This window comes from Callorhinus ursinus, unplaced genomic scaffold, assembly GCF_003265705.2.
Source record: "Callorhinus ursinus isolate GAN/ISIS: 27379988/994484 unplaced genomic scaffold, GSC_fseal_2.0 scaffold27, whole genome shotgun sequence".
NCBI classification, from domain to species: Eukaryota; Metazoa; Chordata; class Mammalia; order Carnivora; family Otariidae; genus Callorhinus; species Callorhinus ursinus.
This window is the reverse complement of record NW_027397089.1, coordinates 12730660-12745367: the sequence shown is the minus strand read 5'-3', so window position 1 is coordinate 12745367 and position 14708 is coordinate 12730660. Positions and strand designations below refer to the sequence as shown.

The following is a 14708-nucleotide window of genomic DNA, read 5'->3' as shown; positions in this document are numbered from 1 at the left end:
CAGTGGGCTCCACCTTCCATTACCTCCATCTCTCCAGCCTGCTGCATCCTACCACTTTGCCCCATTTTGAGTCATTTCTACATCTGTTTTCACACCTCTCCCACCCTTCGGAGTCTAGGGGCTAGAACAGGTCTCAGAGCGCAATGAAAGGAAGGATATTTGCCCCCTTCTCTCTCCTCCTGCCCTCTGCCTGCCGTCTCCCCTCCCTTCCTGCGCGCAGACCCGGTGAGGTCCGGTAAGGTCACAACAAAGTGATGCGAAGAGGTGCACAGAGGAACAGGATGACCAGGGGAAACCCTGCTAGGCACTTCAGTCTGCCTACGAGAAGCCCCACCCACCACGGTGACGCTCACCCCCTCCTGAGTGGCCTCAGGGGTGGCCAGGGCCCCACACAGCTTGGCTCTGCCCAGGTCAGAAGGGACGCTTGGCAGCCCTGGGACCTCCAAATGGCCTGATGACCTGGTCACCCCCAAAGCCACTCCTTCTCAGACGACAGAGGCTAAAGGTGACTGTTCCTCCATCAGGTCGTCCCACCACCTCGGCCTCCACTCCGGCTGGAGGGAGACTCCCCCTCAGCTCCCAGCGTGGGTTTGTGGGAGAGAAAGGACCTCATGCAGCCTCTGCGTCTTTTCTCCCCCCAGATCACTGACATCTGAGAGCCCAGCTGAGGGTGCGTGGCTTAGCAATGACCCTGTGTGTGGGAAAGGACTTGCACCTCCACGTGGAAGCCAAGGATACCCCCAGAGTCTCACATTGTGTTCTGCCGGTTTGCTCTACATGGTTTCCACTTCCCCCGGCACACCTTGCTGAACCCCAACACTCCTGGGGAGAGGATCTCCCTCCATGGGTCCCTTTTCATGCTGTCCCTCCCTGTATCAGGCCCAGGATTTCTGCTTCAGAAAACAAGCAGCACTGTCTGCTCCTGGGAAGTTCTTGCTCTCCTCCCGCTTTAATCGTTCTTGCTGCTGTAAGTGATCATACTGTCCCAGGAAATTGTGGGGCTCTCTCCCAACCTTCCCCTTCTCCCCACTTCTTCAGCTTCTCCGTGGTTTGTCCCAAATGTCTAGGAGCCAGATCCCAGGCTTCAGAGGAGGCTTCTGGGCTTGGAGTTCAACCGAAGGGCTGCTGAACATCTGCTTGGGCTGCAAGGAGAAGGTAGCCGTTACTGGGGTGAGAATGGCCGGAGAACACTTTGGAGCTCTGTGGACATAGTAGGTGTATAATAAGTGTGAAATGGCCCATTGAGAAACTGGGCTTAGGGAGGTGAGGGAGCGTACAGGAGACAAGTGTAAAAGTTCCAGGTACCAGTCTCAGATTCCTCTTACCCATTCCCAAACCCCCTTCCAAATGGAACCCCGGCTCTACAAGAGACAGAAGCTAATGCTACCAACTTGTGTCAGGAGGAGGGGACAGGAAAGTAGTCCAAGGAAGATGCTGGTGATGAAAGAGCTCGCTGAGGCTGCTGGGATACTGGCAGACTGCCTGCTCCTCACAGTCCAGGGAGGTATTAAGCCTTGGAGCAGGGATCCAGGGATGACTGGTCTCGAAACTCATTCAGGGAATAACTTTCCCTCCCCAAAAGCCCAAAAGCCCTGACCATCTCCCCCAAGGGGTAGAGAGCCCAGAACCCACTGAGACTGAGGTGGGAGGTGGGAGGTGGGAGGGAGTCTCTGTGACAGCAATTAGCCTCTCTCTTTGTGAACTTCTGTCTCCATCTCTTCCCCAGAACCTCACATCCTTGGGCATTATTTCAGAGTCCTCTGCTTTGATATGTCTCCAAGTCTCTAGCAAGATCAAAGGTCTTAAGCCCTGTTTTGCTTGCAGATTCCTAGGCTGGAGAAGAGGGGACAGGGTCCATCCTGAGGCAAGCGGAGCGCCTGACTTCCTCTCTTCTCAAGGCAGGGGGGAGGTTGGATGTGGGACGAGAGAACGAACCAGTCCTAAGCCTGGGTTGACAAACACACACCCTGGTGGGAAGGCTTTTATTCTCCTTCTGTTACTGATTTTATTATTATTGTTCTTCGGATTAGGAACTGAATTAACTCATAATCATAGTAGGGTAAATATATGACAGTGACCATAAAGGCCGTTCCTGGCCTCCCTCCTTATCTAAACAAAATTCCCTGTTATTCTTGATCACAAGACCTTATTTATTTCCTTTGTGGATTCATCACACTCTGGAATTATTGAACATTTGTTTTCTTGCTTATTGTCTATTTCCCTCTAGGAAAAGCTCTAAATTTGAATGACAGAAAAAATGAACAATGAATAAATATATTATATGGGAATAAATCTACTGGTGGGAATCAACATTTCCTAAGATGATGATCCATACCTGAAAGTATCATGTGCAGATCTACAATCACAGTAATATCCTTTGTCAATATTCATAATACCTCTACCTCTACATTTCTCTTCATGGGCTCTTTCCCCTTATTTTATACCACGCATGAAAGTTACCTAGCTAATTCTTTAGCTGTGCATTAAGCACAGTGGAGAGAATATGAAATTATGCAGGGCACAGTCTCCCCACTCCAGAAGCTTACAGTTGAGTGAGGGAGAAAGAGAAGACACAGGGTAACTACAAATGAAGACAGTGTGCGGAGGGACAGCTGTGGTGAGAGTGACACAAAGGAGTAGAGGAGATCGAAGGAAATAAATTTCTTCAGAGGCAGATAATCGAGGAAGGCGTCGGCGGAGATAACATTTAAAGTGGACCTTGATATTCATGTAGGATTTCAGTAGTCAGAGATTGGGAAGACAGAATTCCAAGGAAAGACACAGCTACTGGGAAGGATTTCTTGACTTTGGGCATCATTTGATATTAAACTTCTGTTCATCATGAGAGAGTAAAATGCAAGGAGCAGTGAAATTTAAGATAAAACTGCAGAAGCTGGATACTTGGAATACAAGGACCGGGGTCCCAGCTCAGGGTCCATTTATCGCCACTTCTCTTGCACATGATCTTATTGAAGGGGCAATGGCTCAAATGGGACAGGACACCCATATGCCTCCATCTATATATCTCTCATCTCTTCTCTCCCCCCACTGAGTTCTTCAGTAAGAATGAAAGGATTCCTTAATCTCATTACCCGGAGGAGCACAAAGTGCAGAAAAGCATATACTACAAAATTAAGTTAGGTCATTTGCATACCTGGGGAAAGAGAGAAACCCCTCCTCCTTCCACCTTCAGAGTCAATTTTCCTAGATCTTCTGACACGACATGTCAATAAATATCTGTATTTCCTCCTTCTCTGCATAAGAGACACTGTGAAATGTCAGATGTAAACTAAAGTTTGTCATAAAAATCCCTCCTAAAACATTGGAAGGTGGAGGAGGGGTTCCTGGGCTGTGTCTGCCTTCAAATCACCTACAGGTCATCCTGCCTCCAGCTTCCAGGAGCTTTGCTTCAGGTTTTCTAAAGAAGTAACAGAGACATTCAACTCCTCTTACCATCCTTGCTTCTGTCAGTGGTCATTGCATTTTTATGAAATTCGTTCCACAAATGACCAGTTTCTCACAATCTCCACTCTAGATTATTTAATTAGTATAATTTTTAATTCTCCTCTTTCTGGGGTGGCTCAAATAGTGAGTCACATTTGCAAATAAGGAGTAAATAAAATGGCTTCTCAGTACCTTCCATCAGGGGGTTCTAGGAGCTTGCTAAATCTGAATCTGCTAAAAATGCAGATTCTGATTCAGCACATTGCATGGGGGCCTGAGAATCTGCATTTCTAAGAAGCTCCCAGGGGACACCCTGGCTTCTGGTCCATGGACCACACTTTGAAGAGCAGGATCTACATGACTGTGGCAGTTGCTACAACTGTCTCCCAGGAAGAGTACATCTGTCCACACCTTTCTCTCTGTCTATCCTCCAGATGGCAATGAAAATCATATCTCATCAGTTCCTGATTCAGGAATCTCACTCCATGGCATAATACACAGTACAAAGCTGGCTCATAAATTCCCTTCATATGTGAAAAAATATATCCCTCACAAGAGTTTCATTAATTCATGTTTCCTAAAGGTCCATGTGACTAGAATTACTGTCCCATTTCTTTTCCAACTCACCTGTCTTTTATTTCCTAAATTGCTCCATAGACAACCTTCTCCAGGAAGTGTTTCTTGACCAATACCTTTCTCAGTTTCAACTCATACCTTCCCTTCCAGAGTGATGATGCCTCAATCCCTATCCAGTTATTAATCCTCTTATTTCAGTCCATTTTCTCTCCACGTATGGTATCAATTCTCTCTCCCCCAAAATCGTAGATGCTCTCACAAGGTTTTTGCACCAGTCCCTCAAAGAAGCATCTAAAGGAGTAGGTAAGTGTATGGGTAATCTTGCCTCTGGTAGTCTTCCCTACAACCACCTACATTTGATGAGAAATTCAGCAAATAAGAAAGTATCTTCTCTCCCTCCCTCCCAGGTCAGGCCCCATGCATAAATACAATAGAAAAACTCTGGTCCTCCCATACCAAAGCATAAAACTGACTGCATCAAGAAGGATGCCTGTTGTGCCCACACTGGAGCCAGTCTCCTCTTCAGGGATTCCCTGGAATCAGGAAGAACTGGTTGCGTCTTCTCTCAATTTCACTCCTTGTAACCCCTCCCTACATCCCATGGGAAGAGATGGAGCAGGACCTGGGGAGGTCATGTCAGGCACTCTCCTGCCCCAGGGCTGTATTTTCCCTGTTGCTCTTTGAATGAACAACACTGTTCTTACTATTGGATCTAGAGGAAATGTAGAAGCTACTCCTTGCCCTGAGCAAGATTGTACTGGGATGGAACACATAAGACAGTCACCAGAACTCAGGCATAGCCACACAAAAGCAAGACTAGAAGTGCCTGGGTACAGTTCTAGATGCCAGGTACAGACAATTCTGGATGGAGAGAAATGCTGTTTTTCAAGGAAGTCTCCCAGAAGATAATTTTAAAGAAGTAGCACAGTGCTAGCCTGAAAGGAAGGAGAATTTTCTGTACCAGTGAAATGTGTAAGGCTCAATTCAATTTAACATGAGTTTATTAAATGCTCATTATGTGCCTGGTCCCCAGCTGGATGCTCTGGGGGAGTGAACAGGATACACTATGTACCTATGGTGTCTAATAAAGAACAAAAAAAAAAAAAGAAAGAAAAGAAAACACACATAACTGTGGTATGCTATTTTTTTTAATTTCAGATTTATTAGTGTGCAGTTGACATATAAAATTGTAAGATATTTAAAGTGTACATAGTGTTAATTTGATATACATATAATTGTGAAATGATTATAATTTGCCCATTGTGAAAGGATTAACGATGGTATTTTAATATAAATGTTTCATTAAATGAAGATTGAGTGTACAAAGACACCTTTGTTTCCTTCACTTCATCTTTACATGTGAAGAGGCATCAGGTGGAGCTTTGGTTTTCAATGTGTGGTCCGTGGACCAGTGGCATCAGCATCACCTGGGAACTTGTTAGAAGTACAAGTTCTGGGCCCCACCCAGACCTCCTGAATTCCAAACGCTGGGGACAGGGGCCCAGCAATCTATTTTCACAAGCCCTCCAGGTGTCATGGCACCCCCTGAAGTTTGAACACCCTGAGCAGAGTACTATTCCTTGCCACTCTCCATGGGGCCCTCTCTCACTGGGACCTTGATTAATGAAGAGAAGACATAACACCAAGCATGCCCGGTTAGCTTCCTCCAATGTTTGTTTTTTGTTTTTGTCCAGAACAAACCTGCCCACTGGACACATGTAATTCATCCTGATAGAGGAGAAAGACTAATAAAAGCAGACTCTCTCCTGTGATGGCAGGCGAGGGATGCTCAGGACTTCTTGTGATGAGGAGTAAGTCTGTCTAATTTAGTGATGCAGGATTAGTAAGCCAATTACTCTGTAGATATACAGCTGATGGTTTAATCGTCTCTCTCTATGTCATGATTATCAATAGGTTCCAAACACATGAGGGGGAAATGGGATATGATTTATTGGACCTCTATAGCTCCAATAATAGGTTGTAGAGAAAGGTGGGCAGGATGCAGGTACAGATCATGTGCAGGAGAGAGACCTAGTTAAGAGAATAACAGGGCGGAAGAACCAGAGGAAATCCTAGAATTTACGGAAATGGAACATGAGAAATGATCAGTTGTGACCTCCCATGTTACAGATAAGTAAGCAGAGCATGTAAGGAACTGAGAGGCATACTCAAAGTCACGTTGCTAGTTAGTGGTGGAAACAAGCCCAGAACCCAGGACACGTGGCTCTCAACTGTGCACTTTCTGAGGAGGTGGACCAAAGCAGACAACAGTAGAGAAATTCTAAAGTCCAAGAATGCAGATGTTGCTAAGAAAAGTACCAACCCAGGGATTTTCAGCATGGGCGGTGGGTTCAAAGCCAAAGTGCTCTGTGCTCAGAGGAAAGCTCTGACTCCAACCCACCTGTGCATGCTCTGTTGCTCCCTCACACAGCCAAGGCTCAAGCTACACAGCCTGCTCAGTGTGCTCTGAACGCTGCTTCCTTTTCCTCTGCTTTTCCTCCTGGTGCTCTCACTGCCTACAGTCTCTCCCCGCTGCCCAGATGTGGCAAATCCCATCCCTGAAGTGAGCCAACTCAAAAGCCATTCCTCTACAAAGTGTTCTCTGATTTCACCAATCAACTCTCACCTCTGTACCAGCCACAACTGATCATCCTCCACTCTGAATTCCCAAGGCACTTCATTTGTATATTACTTATGACATCACTTTCTACTTTGTTACAGCTATGCTTTACCCCTTGTGTTAGAATAAAAGCTCCTTAATGGCAAGGGCCATATTTCATCTTTTTTTTTTTAACGTAAGTACAATGAACATGCAGTGTTAATGTATTACTCACAGGTGTATAATACAATGATTCTACAATTCCCCATATTTCTCAGTGCTCATCAGTATTAGTTTCCTCTTAATTCCCTTTATTTAAATCACCCATTCTCCTACCCATCTCCCCTTTGTCAACCACGAGTTTGTTCCCTTTATTTAGGGGTCTAGGGTGTTGTGTTTTTGTTTTTGTTTTGGTATTGGTATTTGCCTCTCTTTTTTATCATTTTAATTTTTTTATTTCTTTAATTCTACATAAGAGTGAAACATATGGCATTTGTTTTTCTCAGATTGACATATTGCAATTAACATCATACCTACCTGGTCCATCCAGTGTTGTTACAAATGGCAAGATTCCATTCTTTTTTATGGCTGAGTAATAGTCCATTGGATATGTATATAGACCACAGCTTCTTTATCCATTCATCTACTGATGCACACTTGGGTGGCTTCCATACCCTGGCTATTGTAAATAATGTTGCAATAAACATAGGGGTGCATGTATCTTTTCCAGTTCATGAAACAAAAGTGCCTTTACACAGAAAAGGTAACTATCAATAACAAAAAAAGGCAACCTACTGAATGCGAGAAGATATTTGCAAATGATATATTAATAAGGGGTTAATACTCAAAATACATAAAGAACTTATACAACTCAATACAAAAAAAATCCAATTAAAAAATGGGCAGAGGACCTGAATAGATATTTTTCCAAAGAAGACATACAGATGGCCACAGACACATGAAAAGATGCTTAGTATCACTAATTATCAGAGAAATACAAATGATGTACTATATGTTGGCTAACTGAACATAAAAAAATTAAACATATTAAACTCTTTTAAAAAAGTGCAATCAGCTGTCACTTCATACCTGTCAGGATGGCTAAAATCAAAAAGACAAGAATAACAAGTGTTGCCAAAGATATGGAGAAGAAGGAATCCTCACGCACTGTTGGTAGGAATGTCAATTGGCACAGGCATTACGGAAAACAGTGTGGAGATTCCTCAAAAATTAAAACAGCACTACCATATGATCCAGTAATTTTGCTACTGGATATTTTCTTAAGTGATCTCTGCAGCTAACGTGGGACTCAAACTCACCAGCCTGAGATCAAGAGTCATGCTCTACTGACTGAGCCAGCTAGGCACCTCCTTCACTAGTGGATATTTAACCAAAGAAAAGGAAAACACTTTTTCAAGTTTCTTTTATTACTAATTTTGTAAAAGCCAGTAAGCAGCTATAGACATAATTAAAAAGTAGAAAGTAAGGGAAAAAAGGGGGGGGGAAGAGCAAAGAAACATCCTTCACTCCACCATAAATAAGAAGCTTTATTAGTGTTCCCCACCAATATCTCATAGGAGCCCTAGATTTCCATATACTCAAGAGTACTCCCCATTATTGTGCAGGAGACCAGACTGCATTCAGGTTTGATGATGTCCAACTGAATATGTACTGGTACTGCTGAGTTCACTGCTGAGTCTACAGTTTGGGCCTTTAAGTGGGGTTAAGCCACCAGGCTGCGCTGGATCCCATAAATGAAGTAGAGAGCAAGTCCAATCAGCATCCAGACACCAAATCTCAGCCAGGTTCCAGCTGTCATCTGCGTCATAAGGCAAACATTCACAAAGATGCTCAGGAGTGGGAGGAGAGGCACAGCAGGGACCTTAAAGGGAAGGGAAGTAGAGCTCTGTGGCTGTCTCCAGATGACCCCAGTGATCCCAGTGATGAGCACCAGGAGCAGCACAACCACTGTGATCGGCGCTGGGTCTCCAGAGAGCAGACCCGGCCACTGGGTCAGCACCAGGCAGAGAAGAGTCAGCAGCAGAACAAGCAGTGAGGAGCAAACAATGACAACCCGGCCAGAGAGTGGAGTGGGGGTGGGGCTGCCTGGAAAGAATAGTCCCTGTAGAGTTAGCTTCTCTGCTGCAGGTCCACTCTCCTCCTGCAGCTGCGCTTCATTTCCCCCACTCGCCTCCTGCAACCATGCTTCATTTCCCTCATTCTTCCCCTCAGGCTGATACCTGATGATGAGAACACAAAAAGCTACCAGGGAATAAGATATCAGTGTCACAATTAACCTGAGGTCCAGAAGATCAGTGAATCCAAAGAAGAATACCATGATTGTTGCAATAGTGACAAAGATCACAAGGGTCAGGAAGTGGGCATATGGCCTGAAAAGGAACCTGGCAAGAACAGGAAACAGGAGACCATCCTTTGCCATACGATATATCATCCGATTTATGGGGAAAGTAAAGTTCCGATAACTGCCAATAATAATATGACAGAGAAATGCAAAAGCTACAACATAGTAGGCAGGGACCCAGCCAATGTGGAGAAATGCCTCAGGCAAGGTGCTCCCAGGTCGAAACTGGTAGTAAGGCACCATGAGTGTAAGTGCTGCAGAGACACCAAAATACAACAAAGAGCAGATGAGCAGTGAAATCACAATTCCCATGGGGATGGAACGCCCTGGATTGTATGATTCTTGAACTCTGATAACAATACTGCTGAAACCTATAAAAGCATATATACAGGTAGCTGATCCACGGAGAATCCCCTCAAAGCCAAAAGGCACGAATCCCCCAGAGCCCAGAGGCCCCAAGCGAGAGGTGTCATTGAGTTCAGCCTCTATGTAGTCCTCTTCTGTGAGATTCCAGTTGTGCAGGTCCCCCTTCATGAAGCCAGAGATGATGACGAAACTGACAACCAAAAGTTTTACCAATGTGAACAGTTTGAAAACTAAGTAGTAGTCACGATATCTCAGATTTTGAACTTCTGTCATCAACAACAGAGAGATAATAGTAAAGTAGCCTATATTGTCTGCAATGACTTGGGGAACTTGCTGTGAGATGCTCTCATGCAGGGTGTCAGAGATCGGTTTCCCATACAAGATGTCAAAAGTTAAGATCCAGGCCTGGATCACAACAACTGCATCAACAACAAAGGAGAATATAAGGTTCCAGCCGCTGATGAAAGCCCAGATTTCACCTACAGTGACATAGGTGTAGAGATATGTGGAGCCAGAATGGGTAATCCGGGTACCAAACTCTGCATAGCACAGTCCAGCCAACAACGATGTTAGGCCTGCCACCAAAATGCAGATCACAATGGATGGTCCTGCTTGATTACTGGCCACCTCAGTAGCCAAGAAATACACACCAACACCCACTGTGTGGCCCACACCCAGAGTCACTAAATCCAGAGTGCTCAGTCTTCTGCCAATTGGAAACTCAGGCACTTCTTTCTCCAGCGGACGTCTGTGTACCAGCTTTTGACCAAATCTGCGAAGTGCCTGACGTAGCATTCTGACTGGAATTGAGAAGATTCTACGGATCAGAGAGCTTTAGCAAGCCCAGGGGCCAAGAGTGTTGGATCTGGTTCAATGAGGCTGAGTTAAGCCAAGTTGGGTTGGGGCTGCCGAGGTCCGTGCTCAGGCTTCAAAGCTGCTACTTCGTATTTCTTCTGGTCATGCTATCCTTCCAGAATGCCTAGAGAAAAAATAAATTATTTACTGAACAATGGTGTTCAACCAACCAACCAAAACTCAAAAGTCTCATGTAACGTGTTGCATCCCAAGTGTCATAGAAACTGACACCAAAAGACACCATAGAAAAATCCTGCTTTCCCTCCAGAAAAAGTACCAAATACCTCCCAATATTCTGCTTTTTTTTTTAATTTTATTTTTCAGTGGGCTCAATGCCCAGCATGGAGCCCAACATGGGGCTCAAACTCACAACCCTGATATCAAGACCTGAGCCTATATCAAGTGTCAGACTCTAACTGAGCCACCCAGGCACCCCAACATTTTCCTTTTTTACACACCACATAAAATAATCCCATTTGACTTCCGAAGTCATAGCTTTGTGTGCTAATTAGGCAGTAAGACACAACAGAGCATGAATGTATTGTGCAAGAATTCATAACAGGATGTGTGCACGCTGCTTGAGCATGAGTTATGATACATTAATTCATGAACTAGATGCCTCTTCGCAATTAAAGACCCATTCTTTATATATCATCAGAGTTTAAATACAAATATTGGTCTCTCTGTCTTAAAACTCTGAGACCCAAAATCTGCTACCCAAGATTAGATGACAATTTGGCCCCCTTTCTCCTCATTCTGCAACATCCATTCAGCTGTGCAAATAACCAAGAATGTACAGTCCACCCCTTCCCTTTCCCCACCTAGGCCCACGGGGTGCTGTGAACAGAGAGGAGGAGGGAGAAAGGGGGCAGGGCCTTCATAACCACCTGCAAGAAGGAGAGAACCAGGCTGCCTGGGAAGGAAACACTGGAGAAATCGGGGCAGCAGCCAACCCAGGGTCCATGACTGGGAAGCAAGAGGAGCTAGAAAGGCTATTTTGTGAATAGCCCCCAAAGCAACCAGATAAAAATTCACTACCTTTTTTATGTCCACAGTTATGACAGTGTGATAGGTAGTGAGAAAAGAAATGAGTCACTTAGCTCAGTTGCTCTCAACCAAAACAATTCCTTCTGTCTCCTCCCTCTCTGGGTCCCAGGAGAGAAGGTGAGCACACTTCTGCAGACAGTCTCCTCATTGGCCACACTGTGTTCTCTACACACCCTGAGCCATCTGTGATGTCAGCTGCCAGGGGCCTGGTCTGTCCTGCTCTGTGAGCTTGTATTAAAACACTCACTTGTAACTCCCAGTGAATTTTTCACAAGGAGTTATTTTTAACTCATTCAAACTGTTGTCTGAATGTTTTCTTACTGAAGGAATCCTGTGAGTGGCTCCCTCTTCCCCCTCCTCCCCTACTTCTCTTCAAATGGCCCCTTCCACAAGGGGAGCCAGGCTCTGGATGAACAATTTACAGAAATGCCTAGGAAATGAGAAGTGGAGAACAGAGAAAACAAAGTCATGCAGCCCCACTCTCCTCCTTACTCATGCTTCCGTTTTAAGAGAATTTTAAGAAATGTTCTCAGAAGTCTTTAAAGGCAGAAAGATCAAGACAAAATTGAGAAGTCTTCTCTATAGATGATCAAAAGGAACCACTGGGTTATGGGTCAACCCTTCTGTCTACAAATCCATCTAGACTCCTTATTTGCCACTCACCAGTTCCAATGTTATGATTAGCAACAAGCACAGGAGATAGATAATGAGTGTCAATTCTTTTTTTTTTAAGATTTTATGTATTTATTTGACAGAGAGAGAGAGACGGCGAGAGAGGGAACACAAGCAGGGGGAGTGGGAGAGGGAGAAACAGGCTTCCCGTCAAGCAGGGAGCCCAATTCGGGGCTCTATCCCAGGACCCCGGGACCTGAGCCGAAGGTAGAAGCTTAATGACTGAGCCACCCAGGCACCCCTGAGTGTCAATTCTTAACTCAGGGAATCTTTTTATACTATCTGAGGTGTTCCCAAACCACGACCAGGCTTCAAACCTTCCCGTGGTTCCACACTGCCCTTCCTTCATAGTCCTGCCTTTGTTTATAATATGACCTGTGCTTATGCCTCCAGCTTCATCCCCTGCCCAGTTCCTACTCCAGCCACAAAATTTGACACTCACCCTGTTCCCTTGCCTCTAATGCCCTCTTGGCCCCTTCACTTAGCTACCCCCCACTTCTCTTTCAGTTTCCAGCTCAGCATTTGCTTCCTCAGGAAGCCTCCTCTGACCCTTACATTGCCCTTCCCATGTGCTCTCCTAGGACCAGCTTCCCCCATGTGCCATTGATCCTCATGTATCCAAATTCCAGGTCAGCTGCTGGTGTCCTCCATCATACTGTGAGGTAGGTACTCAATAAGTATTTGTTGAACAAATGAACACACTGAGAAGAGACACCTAAAAGAGGCCATAATCCAGAATCCCTATATACTGGACATTGAGATACATACTTTGTAGCCAAGAAACCTTTATAATGTAGGCTCAGGTAAAGATATAAATGATATTAACTTCCTTGTAGAAGGCGAGCAACATGCATAGTGTGAAGGGAAAACCAACTGTGATAAAACCTTGACTGCCCATCACTCATGGCAGGTTATGAGTCACACAGTCTGATAAAGAATCATTTGCCTTGGAGGACACTTGTTAAAAACATCAGGCTGCCTGGGGTTATGGGCAACCAACCAACCACACCCAGTTAGAGAAGCCCTACTTTTTTGAAGGCATCATGCCCAGGCCCTATAATCCAGGTAGGATGTCCTAAGGCAGAGGTTCTCACTTCAGGGATAGAGGAAGACATAATGAAGACACCTGCGGACATTTTCAAACTTCAGATCCTCTCCCTCTGGAGATTCTTGTCCACTAGCCCTGTACTTCCCATGACTGCTCTAAAAACCCCAACTGAGAAGAAATTGTCCTCAAGTTCAAGGGGAAGAGATTCTAAAAGCTTCCTTCACAGGAATGCAGTGCAGTTCAGTAGTTAGGAGTAAGGCTCTGTAGGTAGACTGTTCAGGTTCAAATCACACCTCAATCTCACACCCGGTGACTCTGGATGAATTAGTTTACCTCTCTGAGCTTTAGTTTCCGCAATAGTCATATGGGAGTAAAAGTAAATAACTCACAGCGCAGCTGTGAGAAGTTAAGTGAAATGTTGTCTGTAAGTACGTAGCTCAGTGCCTAGCAAACAATATGGACTTAATATCATCTACCTAGTACTTCATATTGAAATCTGGTCCAAAGTAACCAAACATTGAAAATCAGTCAGTCTTTATAAATGTGCAGGCTCAAAATCATCCACTAAAGCTCAAGCTTGTTAGCTAGCCCTCATGAGACAATGAAAACAGTTTTATTCCATATGATTTACATTAAAATGCTAAGGACTCTAATTAGACACTCTCATCCATGCTGGTGCTAACACATGGGGGGTCCTAGGCTTACTGTGTTAGACCAGGTATTGAGAAATGCAAGGCTCAATAAAATAATAATAATAATAGTATCTTTGTCTACAGATGCCTCATCTGGAACAGGCACTGCTAGGTACTATAGAGATAAGGACAATGAACACTTGGTCAGAAATGCTGGATGTGAGCCCTGGCCATGCCTTGTGATGACATGAACTCGGGTAATTTCCTTCATATCTCTAAGCCTCAGTCTCTTCACCCACTGGGAACCTTACTTGACCTCCCTCACTGGGTCAACGTGAGAATTCCGTAAGAAGATACACACTACCCCACACTGCTGATGGGAGCGTCACTGGGGCACCATCCTGAAGCACAAGCTTAGTATAACTGAGAACACACACACAGTTGGGCACTGTAGTTGTTGAATGGATGAATGGACCTAAAACAAATATAGAACACGGACTGGAAGAGCATTTGTTAAATACACTAAAGCAAATGCTTCCAATGCAGAGGGGAAATGAAAATAGAGATAAGGATGAAACAGGATAATAAATGCATTGAAAAGGGCCTACCTGGACATAATGAAATTTTTTTAAAAAAAGAAAAAAAGGAAAGAAAGAAAAGGGGCCTGACAGGAAGTGATGATGGGAACACACCATGACTGAGGGAGGGACTGACTCCACTCTGTGCACTGCAGGTTCAGCACAGTAATTGCAGGAGATAATGTTGTGAAAGGACCTGGTACAGAGCCTGATAAACGGCAGGCATTCAGTAGATTTAAACTGAAGGGGAACTGAATCCTGTAATTGCTACGATATGGAGAATACGAAGAAGGAATACCTGCTAGAAAGAGGGTGAAGAACAGAGATGATGGAGCACCCCTCCTACCGTTTCCCTCTGAACCCATTTCCCTTTTCCTAATTCCTCTCTCTCTTTCAGCCCCTTCAGCTGTCTTTGGAGGCTCCTGTAGTTGGCACTAAGGATGCTTCTGCCACGTTTCTCTCTCTGGGGATCCATACCCAGCCACTCAACAAAGACCACAACAGTGGTTCTAAACATTTGTTGAATCAC

The 14708-nt window shown here is 44.8% G+C and overlaps 1 pseudogene; it reads right to left on the bottom strand.

The window, feature by feature from the left end:
• Window positions 1-5692: 5692 nt before the first annotated feature.
• Window positions 5693-14708, bottom strand: part of LOC112830060 (cationic amino acid transporter 3 pseudogene) — a 110038-nt pseudogene continuing 101022 nt past the window's right edge.